Genomic DNA, 17819 nt, shown 5'->3' with positions numbered 1-17819 from the left:
TCCCTTCCGACCCTAGAAACTATGAAACTATGAAACCTTCTGACTGATTAGTGCACCTAGGTCCTGCTCTTCTTTCATTGCCTCAAGTCCATGAATCACTCTCTTATAAACAAAGTTGTTGGTGTAAGTCTCTAAGACATAGCTTTGCACTTCATACTATTAAATTCCATACCATTTGTGTTCCTCTACACCACACAATTATCTAATAATCCTAAATAATAATCCAAATCTCCTGCATTTTGGTAACACCTCTCATCTTTCCAGTGTCCACAAATTTCAGAAGCACACATCTGGTTCTTGCATCACTTTCACTAATGAAAAGTGTTAAATTAAATTAAATTCAGAGAGTGATCACATTAGGGACCTCTCCAATCTGAGATCTCCCCCTTTCAACACAACCTGTTGTAATCTTGATTTAATGAAAATTCATTATCCACTTTAGGATTATGTTATTAATCCCCATCTTTTCTAAATTAGTTAACAGAATTTCCCATAATTCACAGTGTCAAAAGCTTTGCTTAAATCTAGGTAGATTAGGTTCATTATAGTGACCTTGTCTAAGATTAGAAGTTAGTTATCCTATTGCAGGGCAATACAGACTGATCCAAGACAACTTCCTTTGAATGAAAGCATGCTGTGTTGTGTCCTATCTTGTTTACTTCCATTTCCTGGATTGTGTGTTCCTTCCGTGTCTTCCCTGAGGCCTTTCAAAATACTGAAGTCAAAGTACCAGGTTAGTAATTGCCTGAGTCACACCTTCCCTTTTTGAATAAGCCCTAAACATTTTCTAGTCCCCACTACTGCACTTCCCCTAGTACTGTCTCAGCCATCCATGATAAGATTATTTAGATGCTCCTGATGTTTTTCACTTCCCTCTGGTTCAGACTAGCCCAAATTATATCAATCTGCAAATCTTTGCTATCTAGCTTCTTTAGTAGATGAATCACGAATAGACCTAAAGACAGAACCTAGACTCATCCCCACCTTTTGTCATTATGAGATTTGACTCTTTTCTCCTACTTTTTGTTTACTCCTACTCTTTGTTTGTTTGACTATTTACTCTTTGTTTGCTGGCTGCCTGTAAGTACTAGGAAATTTAGGTTAGAGATTAGGAGGAATTTTCTGACTGACAGTGGTCAAATATTGAAACAAGAGAAGCTGTAGACTCTTCTAAATTTTCAAGAGCTGGTGGAGAGGTATTTGGCTGGGATGGATTAGTCAGAGATGATCCTGCCTTGAGCAGGCGCCTGGATTAGATGACCTTGTGAGGTCCCTTCCAGCCCTACTTTCCTATGAGCCTATTATTAGAAATCACTGGCTCTCCGAAAGCTGCCAAACCCTCGGCTGCTTGGAAAAACTGACAGCCTTGTCAACCACTTGTATTAGCAATTCAACTGAAGAGCAAGAAGGTGTTGGAACCCAGGAGAGAAAAGTGTTCAGTCACCTTGGTTTTTCAGCAGACCCCCCAGGAATACAGGTCCCCTTGGAAGTTAAATCTGAGATGTTTTGTCCAAAACATTTCAGGCTCAATGACCAGGAATTCTCCAGTAAAAGTATTTCAGAGCACTTCTGCTATATAAAGAGCAATGCCATACTTTATCAGAAACACTGAATCTATGATTTTGCTTTGACTGCTACAAAAAGAGATTAGAAACAGCAACAACAGACCCAAAAAAACCATAATTGGAGTTTCAGCAGGCAGTAGGGAGAGGAGTTCTCTCTCTCAAAAGCAGGGTTTCAACTCACAAATCTCTTCCTTTAGCAGGCCCCCTCCTGCACATCAAAAGCATCATATGTCTGGTTGAGTAGCGATCAAAAAAAATATCAGAAATTCTCTGAGGACTAAAAGGCCTTGCAGCCATTCCTGCACTTCAAAGAACAAACACTCCTCCTTCCCTTCCATACACTCCCCAACCCTTGTTAAGTAAAAACCTTTAAAATTAGACCTTGAAAAGGGTCAAAAATATTTTGGTCTTTAGTGTTCAAACTAACTTTGTAATACCAGATAATTCTGGTATCAAGGGGACATGCGAGATTGGATCTTAACTAATTTGAATTAGTGGAAATTTCACCTTGCCGCGCTGTGTAGTAAGAGAATAGCAAGCCACTGGCAATTTGATTCTACACCCACATGAAGAGAAAGGAGAGTATCAGCTTTTAAGATGAGTTAGTACCTGCATTCAGCTTTATAGTCAAGTAGTTTAACTTTCTGGCCTAGGAAACTGAATGAACAAGTCGCAATTATGTAAGCACCTAGAGGGGGGAGGGGAAAAAAAAGCTAAGTGGATCAAAGCCAAATTACACCTAAAGTTTGTCTCCCATTTGGATAAACTTAGTGAGTAAAGAAGTGTCACTGTATTGCCTCACTTCAGTAGGGCCTACAGCTCTAATTCGGTGGAGAAAGTGAATACAATAGACCTAATATATGCAGGCTTTAGTAAAGATTGACACAATGCCACATGGCAGTTTCATAAGGTAGCTGGAAAAATAGGGGCCAAATACATATTCACCTAAGAGTAAATCTAACTGGTTGAATAATTGCAAGAAAAGAGTAACTGTACCTGGCTCAAGCTCTGACTGGCAGGAGGTTTCAAGTGCAGCTCCATAGTGGTCTGTTCTAAGTCTAGTGCTATTTAATATTGCTATTAATGACTTGGAGGCAGGAATAAAGAGCATGCTGATAAAGTCTACGGAGAACAAATTTGGGAAGGAATGCAAACACTTTGGAGAGTAGGATTAGAATTGGAGAACTGGACTATAAAAAAATTAAAATCAGCAAAGATGTAAGGTGCTACACAGAGGAAAGAAAAATGCATCAATATTTAATAGGGGCTCTATATAGATTGGCTGAGAAGGACCTTGGTGGATGGTAGACCACAAATGCAACAGAGGCCAGAAATAGTGTGCGCTTGTGTGGGAGAGGAGTTGCTGTCTCACACACCCATACCTAGCAAATACAATTTGGGGCTGCATTAGCAGAAACGTTGCCTTCAGAAAGGATATAACAACTCTAGTTGTTAGGCCTCAACTGAACTATTGTGTCTACTTCTAGGAACTGTGTGTCAAGAAGCATTGGGAAAAACTGGAGAGGAACAAATGCCAAGTGGCAAAGGATGATAAAGAGACTGGAATGCAAATCATATGAGAAAAGGTTGATAGAATGAGATTATCTCCCCTTTCTCCCAACCGAATAAGTGGGGACAGGATAGCTGTTGTCAAATATTTGAAACTCTGACTTAGGCCGCAGAAGGCAGAGCTAACAGGGCTCAGTGCCACCCCCCCAAACTGGGTCAGCAACAGTGGCACCAGCACCACCACAGCACCACTCTCAGCACCCCATGGACCAGCTCCTGAATGGCCCTACGGGAGGGAAGGGCAGGTGGCATCAGGCAGGTGCACTCCACACCACCCAGCTCCCCCCCCCCGCAATAATATTTTCTAGCACTACTTCTGAAGCCTGATGGAGATCCTCTATTGTGCCTTACCACAGAGGGTAGGGCATGAGGCAAGGGGTTTAAAAAGCAGCAAAGCAGACCTAGATTCAAATCTTACAATCAACTTCCTAACTGAACAGTACACCAAGCTGCCTAGGCGAACTGTGGAACCACTATCATTGGAAGTTTTCAAGCAAAGGCTGAACGAATAGGCATCCTATATCTGCGCAGGGAAGTTGGACCCTTGAGGTTCCTTTCAACCTTGGGATTTTATGCCAGCCTACATCCCATCAAGGGCTTTGTTGAATAGGTATAGATTTAAGTACAAACTTAAATGGTTTATTGACATGGGGACTTGAGCAAAAACCAGGACAGGTAGGATTAAATGGTACCACTATAAAACTGATAGAGAACAGGCTAAACAATTGAGCACTGCTATTATTAAGGCCATCAGTGATTAGGATCCTCAGTGTTTACTTTAGAGGGTCACAGAGTTGGTGACTTCTCTGGGCTTGATTCTATTCTACCATTTTGGCATGGCAAAATGACAGAACACTACTCAAATTTCCAACAGTACCAAGATTTGGAGGAAGTCCAACAAGTTGTCAACTTACATTTAAAAGAGCATAAATTGAATAAAGTCAGAAAGTGGGCTAAATTTAAATAATGTCAAAATTGAAGTGCTTTACATGGAAGTAATAAAATACCAAGCTGAATTACTAAATCCCCATTTACCAAAACTCCTAGTTAACCGAAGTTCAGTAACAGCCCCTGGTGGTGTACTGCACTCTGCTCTATTTCTTTGGGCTTTTACTTTGAGGAGAGAAAATGCACTATTGTTTTGCCGATCATGCTGACTAAGAGAGGCTCTAACAGTCTATCTAGGCCCTCCTCACTGCAGGTTCAAACCTTTTAAAATTGAGAACCATCTCTCTGAAAAGGATGCATTCAATACTGCCATGAAACCCCCTATTTAGAAGCCAGATGGTCTGCAAACATAGCTGGTGCCCCTTGTAATGAAGAAATTTCCTGCCTGTTGTTATAGGTTTATTTCCTTTCTTTCTTCAGGTAGAACACCTCCCCGCCTCACCACTTCCCCAGATTGTAGGGTACTAAAGAAAAAAAGTTAAAAAAATTAAAGCACAATACCTACAAAATGATACATAATGCAATGGTATAATGCACAATATGCTGAATGTTATTGTTATGATGCTGTTCTCTAGAAGCAAGTCATCTTGGGCTGTAGTAAGTAGCATGTGGGTAAAATAGTTTTTCTTTCCCAAGTCACACCTTTGTCGTGACTGAGCATTGGCCATTTAATACAGGGTAGTTAACACGAAAAGCTGGACCAAGTTCAGATCAAAGGTTTTTAAGGCCCAGCTCAACAAAACTCTGGCTGGAATTATATAGTTGGGGGATGGTCCTGCTTTGAGCAGGTGGTTGGACTAGATGACCTCCTGAGGTCCCTTTCAACTCTAATTTTCTATGATTCTATCAGAAACAACTATTTTAAACATTCAGAAAACTGGGAACAAAATGAAATGTAAACTGGACATTAAGACTAGATTTGCAATGGTACAGTACTTACATGTTTAAAAACATAGATAGTCAGCTAATGGAATTGTAAGAAACACCTAAGCGAGTTAGGATCCTAGGTTAGGATAATTAAGTTTTCTAGTTTTGTAAGTCCTACTAATAGCCAATTTACACCCTGTAGATGTCCAAATGCTATTGGAATTCTGGCACACTGCGCAGAGAGCTAGGAAGGGAGCAAGGAGTCACTGTAACTAGGTGCACTCAGGGAGGGTCCCTGCGGACTGGAAAGGGGCCAATGTGGTCCCTATTTTCAAAAAGGGGATGAAGGAGGATCCGGTAACTATAGACCAGTTAGTCTCACCTCTATCCTTGGGAAAACCTTTGAAAAAATTATTAAGGAATACATTTGTGCGAGTCCAGCAGGAAAAGTAATGCTGAAGGGCAACCAGCATGGATTCATAGCAGGTAGATCCTGCCTGACAAACCTTGTTTCTTTTTATGACATTTTACAACCAGGTCACAAACTGCTTAGATGCAGGAGTTGAGGTGGATGTCATATACGTGGATTTTAAAAAAGCCTTTGATACAGTGTCACATCCCATTCTCATTAAAAAAAAAAAAAAAAACTAAGTGGCTGTAACTTAGATGATTACACAGTCAGGTGGGTGGCAAATTGGCTAATGGGACGCACCCAGAGAATGGGGGTGGACAGGTCGGTATTGACCTGGAAGGATATGGGGATTGGAGTCCCCAGGGCTCAGGCCAGTGCTGTTCAACATCTTCATCAGTGACTTGGACAAGGGCGTAGTGAACACACTGTCCAAATTCGTGGATGACACTAAACTATAGGGCAAAGCAGACATACTGGAGGGCAGGGAGTGGATTCAGGTGGATTTGGACAAGCTGGAAAAGTGAGCAGAACAAAATAGGATGAAGTTTAACAAGGATAAGTGCAGAGTACTGCAGCTAGGGAGAAGGAATCACCAATACACATATAGATTAGGGGAGGACTTTCTAAGCAGCACAGCAGCAGAAAGGGATCTTGGAATCATAGTTGATTCAAAGATGAACATGAGTTGGCATTGTGACAAAATGATCGATAGAGCTATCCACACTCTATCATGCATTAATAGGTGCATCACGAACAGATCTAGGGAGGTTATACTTCCCCTCTATACAGCCTTGATAAGACTGCAGGTGGAGTACTGCATTCAGTTTTGGGCACCACACGTCAAGAGAAATGTGGATAACCTTGAGAGGTTCCAGAGGAGGACCACTCGTACGATTAGGGGCCTGCAGGATAGGTCCTATGAGAAGAGGTTTAGGGACCTAGATCTCTTCAGCTTCCATGAGAGAAGGCTGAGAGGGGATTTGGTGGCCTTCTACAAATTTGTTGGGGGGGGAGGGGGGAAGGCGGGCCAGAATGGAATAGGAGATACTCTGTTTATCAGGGCGCCCCTTGGAGTAACTAGGAACAATGGCCACAACTGACAGACAGCAGGTTTAGACTAGACATTAGGAAGAACTTTACGGTAATGGCTGCCAGAATTTGGAATGGGCTTCCAAGGGAGGTGGTGCTCTCCCCTACCTTGGAGGTCTTAAGAAGAGACTGAACAAACACCTGGCTGGGGTCATCTGACCCCAGCACTCTTTCCTGCCCAGGGCAGGGGGTCAGACTGGATGATCTGCTAAGGTCTCTTCTGACCCTGAAAATCTATTAAATCTATAAAATATATGTATGGTCATCTGTTCCCCTGTGGTTGGGAGCCTCATCAACTGTGGGGTCCCAGCCGGAGGGGTGCACCACTCGCTGCCAGCCCCATGGCCAACTAGGCTGATAGTGGCTGCAGCGTTCCTGGAGCTGCCCCTGCTCAAGCCTCACCAGCTGCAGAGCTCAGCAGGGGCAGTGGGGAAAACGTTGACCCCCCTGTGAGCCTCATCAGCCGTGGAGCTCACAGCAGGGGCGGCACAGAGCCTTGTCAGCTGATGAGGCTTTACAGCAGGGCAGCATGTCGAACACTGCCCTCCCCCCCCCACTGCAAGCCTTGGCATCTGCAGGGCTTGCAGCCATGGAAGCTAGTGTGTGTGGAGCCCGGGTGGTATGGCAGGAGGTGCGATTGTGTGGATTGTGCATCAGATCCTATCACACCTTTATCTGAACGTCTAGAAGGGTCCTCAGTGCATTTCTTTTCTTTTCTTTAAAAAAAACCAAACTAAAAAACTTAAAAGACTACATCCTAAACACCCCTTGAGTTGGAATAATTTCTGCCTCCAGAATAAAAGTTACTAGATATGTTTATCCATTGATTATATTTAAACATGATGCACAGATATCCTAATTTCTTTACTTGTGTTGCTACCCAAACTATTTGAAAAATACGGATATTTTTCAATCCACAGCTTTGGCTCTGAGCAAAGCATTCACTGAAATGTTCTTTGTCTGCAACTGGCCAAAGATATGTGGTATTTCATTTTGATTGTATTATAAACTTAAAATGACAAAGAAGATATAATGAATGGTGAGTGTCTGTGTGATCTCAAAGGCAGGCTCTCGTGCTTGAAAGTATAAAATTTACCACTATCCCTTCCAGCTGTTTAGAAGGACTTTTTCTGAGTGAAAGTCTCACCTTTGGGACCAGGCTCAAAAATAGACACTCACTTTTAAAAAAAGATAAATAAAATAAAATAAATCACTCAGCAGTCTGTGGCAGGACCAGAAAAAGGACATAGGACTGATGCTTCTGAGTTTCACACTGTTACTACGGACGTTGTCTGCAGGTCCATCTCTTCGGTATCAATACCAGTCTACCTTACAAAAGTGAAGGATGGTGAGCACTAAGGTACTGGTCAAACCATTTAGGCAGAAGAGGCAAAAAGGATTTCTGCTGGGTTATAAAACTGATACAAATTCTGAGGATAACCTTCATTGTATTACTGTCATACAATGTTTGTACTGACAGTTAAATCTGTCAAAGTGAAGCTAAGAGCGATTCAGACATTCGGCCTGACACCACATCAGAAATCAATACCTATTTATGAAATAAAAGGAGAATTATATGATTAAAAATAAGGCTATGCTGTGTGCTGAGTCTTCAAGCATGAGATTTTCTCATGAGACTGAGAAAAGTGGCTTTTAAACACGAACAAAGATTTAATTCCCTAAACTCAATTTCTCCCAGCTGTAAAGCAATAGCACTAATGGGAGTCAGAGTAAACTTGAATTGGGAATGAAATGTAGAGTGCAGGGTGATGCCAAATACATACTTCAGCTGTATTTCTGTATGGCACAAATTACATGCTAGGGATTATGAAACCCAAGCACTGGGTGTATATACACGAGAGACAGACAGCATCAAGTCTCAGATTTTGTTTCTTATTTTAATTTAGTTGATGAAAATGTATAAACTTCCAGGAACTAAGAAAACAGCAGAATCTACTCTTGGTATCTGGAGGAGTGCTACCCTGAAAAAGCAGAATCCAGAGCATTATAAAAGTCAGATGCAAACATGCACACTGTTAACTTGGCCAAGGTCCCCTTTTGTTGCTTTAAAGCTGAAAGGATTTATACTGGGATCTAAAGACTGGCTACATTTCAGCTTTAGACGAAGATTTACATTTTTATAAGGCTGAAATGAGGAACATTGTGTCAAAAACTTTAATTGTGCTCTTTCAGTCAGGCATTAATACATTTAACCTGACAGTAAGACTCAAGCCAGCATTCAGTGATTGATTTTGATAACTAGATGTGCGCACACTTCCCAAACAGCCTTGATTATTGATATATGTACATCTTTATCATTTCTGGCAAAAATGTGAGGTGGAAATATACAATGCAACTAACAACATCCCTTTCATCAAGTAAAAGGTAACAAGCAAGCTTTTAGGACTAAAGGCAAGATGTGCCTGCCTTGAGTCAAGCTCAGTTATTCACTCCTGCTCCCCACACTAAACCATGAGCCCCTTCCCTCAAGATCTGCCCCCAGTTCTTGCCAGAGCAACTGAAAAGCAAGCATACACATAAAGAAGTAGGATTAAGTAGGATTAAGCTTGAATCAGCCTACAACAAAGATGAAAGCTCAAAACAAGTAAGGCTTTCCAGGTTTGTCCAATTTGGACACCAAATGAATCATCCTTGGCAGGTTCACATGGAATTTTTTTTGTTTGTTTATTTTTACCCTAAATCTTCACAAAAGTCCTTTGCCTCCGAACTCTTTCCAGCCTACTGCACAGACTTTTCCATTAGGATAATAAGGTCATGGAGCATGGCATACTTATCCAGATGCCATCTGAAAAAACATGGCAAATTTCAGCTGGCTTTCATTTCCAGAAATTTAGAAGTCCTTTTCAGTAACAGTGGCCTGATATTTGTAGACACGTTTGTAGGATTAAAAAGACCAGACTCATTTTTAATGGATTCAGATTTTTAGCCAAACGACTTGTAAAAATGCAATGAGACACTGCCACAGGTAAGGTGGATGTCTGATTTTATGTATAAAGTACCTGCATAACACAATTTCACTGTGACCCTAATATTATTTTATATTACCCAGTAATGCTAAGTTTCAGCACAGAAAGGCAGACCATCTCAGTCTAATATTTCCAAGCACTTGGAATATTTTGGTAGCTGTGTGCATGTCCTTTTAAAGTCATTGACCTAGGACCAGCTTGGAGACTTATTCAAATGCTTCTTTCTCCTCCGTTTAAACTCCTATTCTTTATTCAACACCTGAACAAACAATTTTACACTGGCATTAGTGTAGAAAGACAGCAGACTGATAACATGAGCCCCTAAAAAAGGGTAACTTTGCCCATTGTGGTGGATAATTATAGCCCGGAAAGAATCAAGAGTAAAAAACTCTGAGCAAGTTATACTAGTTTTGATATCTTTTCACCTATCAGTATACAAACCTGATGTAAATTACACTAGGTTGCGTGTTAATCTGTCTGTGTCCTCAGTGCATCTTTGTAAGACCCTTTAACATTCAAAACAGTGAGCAACTTTCACTTCATTTCCAGAGAAAGGGGATAGAACACCATTTTGACAAAACCAAGTTTTATAGTTGTACAGAAACAAAGGTACACATTGCTTTTTATGGAAGACAGCAAAAAAGGGCTGATAAAGATGCACTATCTTGCTTATATCTGCAGATGTAACAAACCAGAATAATTCTGAGGAGGCTATTAATAAACAAACCACACAGATTTATAAAAGATCAAAAGGACTAGGTACAAATCAGAACTGTCTCCATGGAAGTGTAAAGGGAAAGTCTTACAGATACATTGCAAGGTGGTGACCCTCCAGAAGCCTCAAAGCTGAGACCTTTGAATGTGCCAATTGCCAGCTCAACATCAAACTCTTGGTTCAGAAAGAATTTTTGGATGCTGCAACTTTTGGACATCAATTTCTTAAGCTGTCGTCAGAAATTTCATCTATACTTGTAATAAGAGGTTATGGATGCATTCATTTCAGTAGGCTATTTCAAGCTCTTTGAATTTCCTACCACTTGGAGCATCAACCCCTCAAGTACCAGACTATCAGATACAGAGTTAAGATGCCTAACTGGATCCTGAGCAAATTGCTTCCTCAACCTGCAGTAGTACCCCTCATACATCTAGGGACAGCTGGAAAAGATCAGCAAACCATGTCTGCCTATTCTTTTGAGGTCTGGCACAACATTAAAAAAAAAAAACACCCCACCCAAAAAACCCAAAAATGCAGGAGGTCCGTGGACCAGGTGACAGAGAATCATAGACTCACACAACTCTCTACCAATTCAGATGTATTTGGTAAAAAAAAGACTCTGACTCTGAATTTTCATTTCTCTCAAACTCCAACTCACTGGAAGGAAGAGGACCATCCTATTAAAAGAGGCAGGACATGAGAAGTACCGGGTTCTTTTCAGCAATGCCACACAACCAGGTAGCCTGAAGAGTCATTAGATGATTCTCCATTAACCAGCCTTTAAAGCTGGAGAGAACTGTACTGAAGTATAGCACAATTATATGCAGCGCAGATTCTAAGGACTCAGTTTGCCTTGTGCAATTTGGCTCCTCATGTTTAAGCTAGCTGGAAAAGTGGACACAAAATTCTTTAAAAAAGTTTCTGTTTCTCATCCATGTGTCTTTTTAAAGTCTTTCACAGTTCTAATGCAAATGCCTTACCCAAGCTGGTGTATATAGTGAACATAATACAAGGCAAGTTAGCTAGTGAGCCTTTTGAAAGAATTCCTCCCTTGGAAGGAGTATAGGTTGTAGCCGTGTTGGTCTAAGGACATAGGCAGATAAGGTTCTTTGAGTAAATCTGATATCTTTTATTAGACCAACTCAAATAGTTGGGAAAATTCTTCTTTGTAAGCTTTCAGGTACACTTCCTATACCCAAAAGCTTGCAAAAAAGAATTTTTCCACCTATTTGAGTTGGTCTAATAAAAGACATCAGATTTACCCAAAGAACCTTGTCTCCCTGGGAAGGAAGCATATGTTGTATGTACTTTGATGCTATTGGCAAAAACTTGAATGAGGCATAAAATCCATAGACGCTGTCTTGATCAGAAAGAGAACTGCTCACTGTCTGAGTGCAAGCTCAGAGAACAGATTTTAGGGGAGACTGCAGAAGTGCTGCAGACCTTGCTGCATGGGATGACATTGCTGAATTGGAACTGGAACTCTCAAACTGCGGTTGCAACTTTCACTGTTCTCTATTCATCAAAGAAAAAAAATGTTTACTGCTTGTCAGTCTGGGAGCTCACCACGTGCTGGTCATAAGGATTTCTGGTATGAAACAGAAATATCTTGCCTACAAGAATCAAATCCTTTTGTAGGACCCAATTCTATCAAGAAGTACAAGAAAACGTATGGGTCATGTCCAGACAAGCAAGCACCTGCCTGTTGCAGCAGCTCAAAGCAGCACAGACTTTAAATTTGATACCGGGAAATCCTGGTATCAAAAGAAAACACCCTGGAAAAAAAATGTGCTGGATGAAGTAGAAGCAGGGCAAGGCTGGCAGCAGTGGCTCAGATCCAGGCTCTATCCCCAGTATGGGGGTGGGAGGGACTGTGGGGTTTGTGGGGGCCACCACACCCCTTTCCCTCCCTCCCCCACAGTGCACAGCCCCTGGCACTGGCAGCAGCAGCCAGCCGGGCTGTTGGTGGGCTCATGGTCAACTGAAGCCGCAGCCCTGCAGTAGTGTAGCACTACCTGAGACCCAGGGTCTGCACATGGTGAATGGAGCTGGCCCGGCCTCCTGGAGCACTCCTTCACACAGCACCAGGATGGCTCCTGCCACCGTGCAGGGCTCCCAGCACTGCGCACAGGAGGTGCACACCATCCGGCTGCGCTGGGTTTCCACATGCCTGGCCCAATGGCACATAACTCCTATGTGCAGTGCTGGGAGCCCCGGGAGGGGGAAGTAGCCACCCCAGTCCTGTCCAAAGGCATGTACCAGCAGGCCAGGCTGGCTCCATTCACCATGTGCAGCTCTCAGGTTTTATTCACTGCCTTGCTGCTGCAGGGGCATGCCTGCAGTGGGCCATGAGTGCCCTGACAGCTCAGCTGGCTGCTGCTGCCAGCACCAGGGGCTGTGCAATGCAGGGAATGGGGGGGATGGGCATATGGCAGCCCCCCCCAACCCCTCCCACACACACCCCAGCCCCACACCCACTTAAGAAACCCACAATTATCTCCCCACACCCCTTCCCACCCCCTCCCGCAAACCCCACATTCCCCCACATCTCACACCTTCCATGCCCAGCCGCCAGGCAGGATGGGACTTACTGGTAGGAGCTGTGGCTGCAGGGGCACCTGTCCCCACATCCTGGTTAGCAAAGGGGGCGGTGGGAGCTCTGATTTTGATGATAAAAAAAACAAAAGCAAACACAAAAGCATATAGATATTTAGAATTTATTTGATGATGATGATAGAGGCACTGGTAGGATTCCAAATTGCTTTAAAACTGTAAATATATAAATAAAACATTGCCTGAGTGATCTCTCTCTCTATAGTGGCATTTCATTGTAATTGTGGAAGAACACAGATTTGTGGGTATTTTAATGAGTGAATTAGATTTTTTTAATCAGAGAATTTGCAATTTTTAAACAAGGAAGACCAGGATTCCTGCTAGTAAGGCAAATGGCAGGACCCAGGCAGGGGAGCCTGCCCGTGGCTGGCACGAGGGACCCAGCTTGGGGGCAGAGGAGGTGGCTGACTGCCTGGCCATTTGGCGCCAGGAGGACATGCTTCAACTGTTCAAAGTGGGCCACCACAATGAGCACATCTTCTAGGCGGTAGCTGCCCAGATGGCAGGGTGGCGGCACATATGGTAGCAGTGCCACACAAAGGCCAACTATGCAGCCACAGCCTGCTGGCAGCTGGCCCAGAGGTGCAGGTGGCTCTACTACAGTGCCCATACAGAGCCCAGGTGGCCACGCAGTCCCTGTCCAGTTCTGGCAGGCACCCAGCCATGGGGCGGGTGCTGTCACAGATGGCAGCTGGTCAGAACTGGGCAGCAGCCCCTGCTGCCAGACTGCTGCAGTGAACAGAGGGGGCAGGGGCCACTCTAGATCAGGGCTGCTGCAGCAGTCCAGCTGGCACAGAGAGCTTATGTCTGCAATATCAACTGGCTAGGCCCCAGAAACTCTTGAGGGCAAGTAGCCCTGAACTGCTCACCAGGGCAGCATTTTATACTGCTAGGGCAGCACAGGTGCTGGCCCCAGCCTCCAGTTTCGCTTGGCTGCAGATCCTGGAGGAGTTGGCCAGATTGTTTTTTCCAAGAAGCACAATTTGCTCCACACCGAAGTGCATGGAGGGGGTGGCTGGGGAAGCAGCAGTGGAAAGCTATTTATTTACAAAGATCAGCCAATGTGTTTATGTATATAAGAACGGTGAGTGCATGCATCTTCCTCTGCCACTCTATGCGGAGCTTGAACTCTTGGCCTCTGAGCTCTTCAGGGATGCCTCCTTCTGTAGTCCTACAAGGACCCCAAAATGGGATCAGGGCTCCTGAAAACCATTATCACATACATATTTAAGCAAGCCACAAGTAGATGCCTCATCTCTTCTTTTAAATACTTCTGTACAAGATCATCCTTGGCAGACCATAAGTTTTGCAAGGAAGACCAGGAGTCTTTCTGACCAGAGTCCAACTTCAGGGTCCAGTGACACTTATGGAGATCTGGAGGCAGTGCCACTATCTTAGACCCAGGTCTCAATGAAGACACTAATGGCCAGCTTGCTGTCTGGGCTGACTACTGACCAATACAAATAGATGAAGTGGATATATATTATTAGCGCAACACAGGAAAACTTGAAGGGTTTTAAGTATGCATATGCTACCTGTCACCCTATCTATAAGATGTTGAAATATATCTTATGCCCGTCAATAGGCAGGTTGAATTTGCTGGATTTTTCTCTCTGTCAGTGAAAATCTACCCCATAAATTCAGCTCCCCTCCCCTGTCCACCACAGGAAGTAGCATGTTAACCATCATAACATTGGCTTAGAAAGTAACCAAGGTCCAGGCGCACACATCTGAATTACTACACAGAAGGATTTTTAGCAGGACAGCCACAGTAACTCATTCACTTTTTCTTTTGTTTGCTTGTTGGTTTGGTTGAAGGTTTAGGGGCAGTCCCAGGGTTAGTCAGTTATATTGTAGATAAATTAAAAGATGGAAGGTTGCTTAGAAGTTGCATAAAAATATGAAAAAAATGAGTAAGTGAGCTTAATATTAAAATCCTAAATATAAGCCCCAACACACAAGATCCATTCATTTTTCTAGTCACATTAAGTTTTCCTGATGATTCAAAGGCCATCTAGTCCATACTGTTTTCTACATGGGCTCTTGATTTATTTTTCCTCAGAAGCTAGATTAAAACATACTTTGGAAATGTATTTTATTTTGTTTTAGACTATAAGCAGTGACAAGTTGTCACCTTCTCATGAGTTATTTTACAGGTGTCCAACTCTTCTAAGTGGGTTGAATGAGAAACATAGGGCTCGTCCCTGGACCAGTTAATGGTGCAGGACTGAACAGCTCATGGACTCCACCCCAGCCACATGCCAGATCATGTGGGTTAGGCCATAGGACCCACACTACATGCAATGTCTGTGCTAGGTGGGTGGCCGAGGCAGGCTCCGGGGGTCCCAGCCCCATGCACAGGGCCAGTCCAATGCACACTGACTGCAGCGTATGGCTTAGTTCCAGACCTGGGGCAGCACTGGAGCTCTGCAGGTCAGATTCAGCCTATCCCCAAGCTATTCTGTTTCATTTCCATCAGTACTTGGAAACTGCATCCTATTTCAAAGTTGAATTTGTATAACAACAGCATCCAGCTATTGAATACCTTTGTCTGTAGGATTAAAGAAGTGCCCCTTTTGCCTCCACTGCTTATCAGATGCCTTTCCTATGTAAAACATAGATTGAAGTCAATGCTTCAACTTTCTTTTCGACAAATTGGACTTCTTAAGTCTCAAGTCATAAAGCATGTTTTCCACTTTTAGATCAGTTATGCAGTCCTTTCCATCCTGCAGCCCACCTCCCCACATCCCATGCACAGCCCTACAGCTAGCCTCTCCCTGTGGTCCCTCTTGCCAGGCCTACTGAAGACATACTTAAGTTAGCTTGGCAAGTGCTAGCTCAAGAACAGCAGCGGCAGAGCTGTACTCATGTGACAGGAAGCCTGGATCAGTTAGCTTTGCCTCTTAACACTGCACTAATGAAACTGCTGCTTCCTATTTGGAAGGCAGCGTGCATGGAGGCTCTCAGTGTTTCAGCATGAAGCCATCTCTACCACCCTCAATCGTCCATTGTGGTCCATGTGTGGTACCTCTTCGGCTTACCAGGCAAGTGCTGCTGCCCTATGTTGCTTTTCTGACTTCACTTTGAACTCTCTCTGGTGGTGTTTCCCACATCATTCTCAAGGTACAGAAACCAAAATCAGGAACAGGAAAGGTCTTTGGCAACTGCTGCAGACAGAGGCAAGGTCACTTTTCCGCTTGATTTTGAAACACATTCAAGGATTGCCTTAGCCCTTTCTGCCACAGTACTGGCACCTCATGTAAGAGCCTCACATCTGTTCTCAGATAAATTTGATTGGATTGTGACCAGTTAACCTGTTGATTCAGTTCACACTCAAGCAGTAGCCTGTTATTTGCTCCAGAACAAGTATGCATGTCATCTGGCATTTGTCTGCCATTCATAGCATCTAGACTGCTGTAAAAATACAGCATTTAGCATGAAGCCCCTCCTTTGCTAGACAGTGGAGCTCTTTGGTGAACACATTAATGGAAGGCAGAAAGCAGGGCAGGGTGACACACTTAAGGTAAACACCTTCAGAGAAGCATGAGTTTTCACAAGATACTGACAGAGCTCACAAAAATTCATGCCCCTCTGAATGGAGTTGGTATTTAAGGTGCAAACCTTCTATACCTTCTACCTAACTTCAGACTAACATGGCTATCAGATTTACTCAAATCCAAGATGACCTTGAATTGAAGATGATCCCCCTCCCCAATAATTAAATTCTATATATGGAAAATTAATAAAGTATTAACATCTTCCATGTATAGAATCTAATTATTGGAGGATCATCTTCAATTCATCCCCCACCCAGCTGCATGGAGGGCAGGCAGTGGGGAGAGGTCAAGTGACTTTCCCCCTACTTGTGCCCATTTCTCTGCCTTGCTCCCCACAGCCTCCAGGCCCCAGTTCTCTCGCCTCTCCTCCCTGCAGCCTCTGCTTCCCACTCTCCCCCCTTATCCTTGCTCCACACTGGCAGGCTCTGTTCCTGTTCTAGTGCAGGAAACTGAGCATAGCCCCAGTCCAGCAACCGTAGCAGGTGTGTGGGCTGCATGCTGCTACAATGGGGCCAGGCTTGGGACATGCTCATCGCTCCATGCTGCAGCAAAGGTAAGGTTGGGGAGGGAGAGGGGCAGGTGGGGGGGAGCAGGGATTTTATGAGAAGGGGAAGGGGCTGCAGAAGGAAGATGTTGTGGTGCAGAGGCAGTAACTATGGCCCTAACTCTGGGTTAAGGGCTAGAGCTTGAGCCACAACAGCTGTCTTCCCCACCCTCTCCCCTCCCCCTGTTCTCATACTTGATTCTAAGATGAGGTGCTCCCCCACATGTTAAATGGCGGGGAAACGCATCTTAAAATGAAGTAAATATCGTACCTTTTCCTATAGTACTGGAATGTAGCATTTGTTAAAGATTCAGTTTTCCTTTGTCAGAGGGCTCTGTCAGTGCCCATGATACCTGATGAGGCCTTGCTTGGCACAACCACCCTTTTGTTAAGTTACAGCCATTTCTCTCTGCATAATTTTAGCGTCTTCTGTTAACTCCTAGGGTGACAATTCAGAGTCACACCCTGAAGTCCAGAGGACCCTATGCTCAGCCCTGGGCCTCTGCCCAATCTAGGGCATACTAGATCTTGGTCCCTTGACCTACTGGGCTGTCACTTTCCTTTCCACAGGAAACTGAAGCCCACAGATCCCACATACAGTAGCAAGGGACCACTCAGATGCTTTATTACAGGGGTGGTCAACCTGCAGCACAAGTACCAGAAGGAGCACAGGCAGCCACTGCGAGGGATGCAGCAGTTTAGAGAGCACAGGAAGCATAGTGGCAGACAGGGCAGAAAGATGAGTAGCAGATCAGGCAGGAGAAGGGGATCGAAGTGTCACTAGGGGAGGGCGTGGGGCTAATTTGTGGCAACCCTGCCAAACAGGTTGGTCCCTGCTGCTCTGCTGCTTCATTAGGGAAAGGCTATCCAACTTTTGGGCAGCCAGGAGCCACATGCCACAAGGGCCACAGACCCAGAAGCTACATACCATGGAGACTACATACCCAGCAGCC

Source organism: Gavialis gangeticus, unplaced genomic scaffold (genome assembly GCF_001723915.1).
Source record: "Gavialis gangeticus isolate Ggan-Ray unplaced genomic scaffold, GavGan_comp1, whole genome shotgun sequence".
NCBI lineage: Eukaryota > Metazoa > Chordata > Crocodylia > Gavialidae > Gavialis > Gavialis gangeticus.
This window is presented reverse-complemented; position numbering follows the sequence as displayed.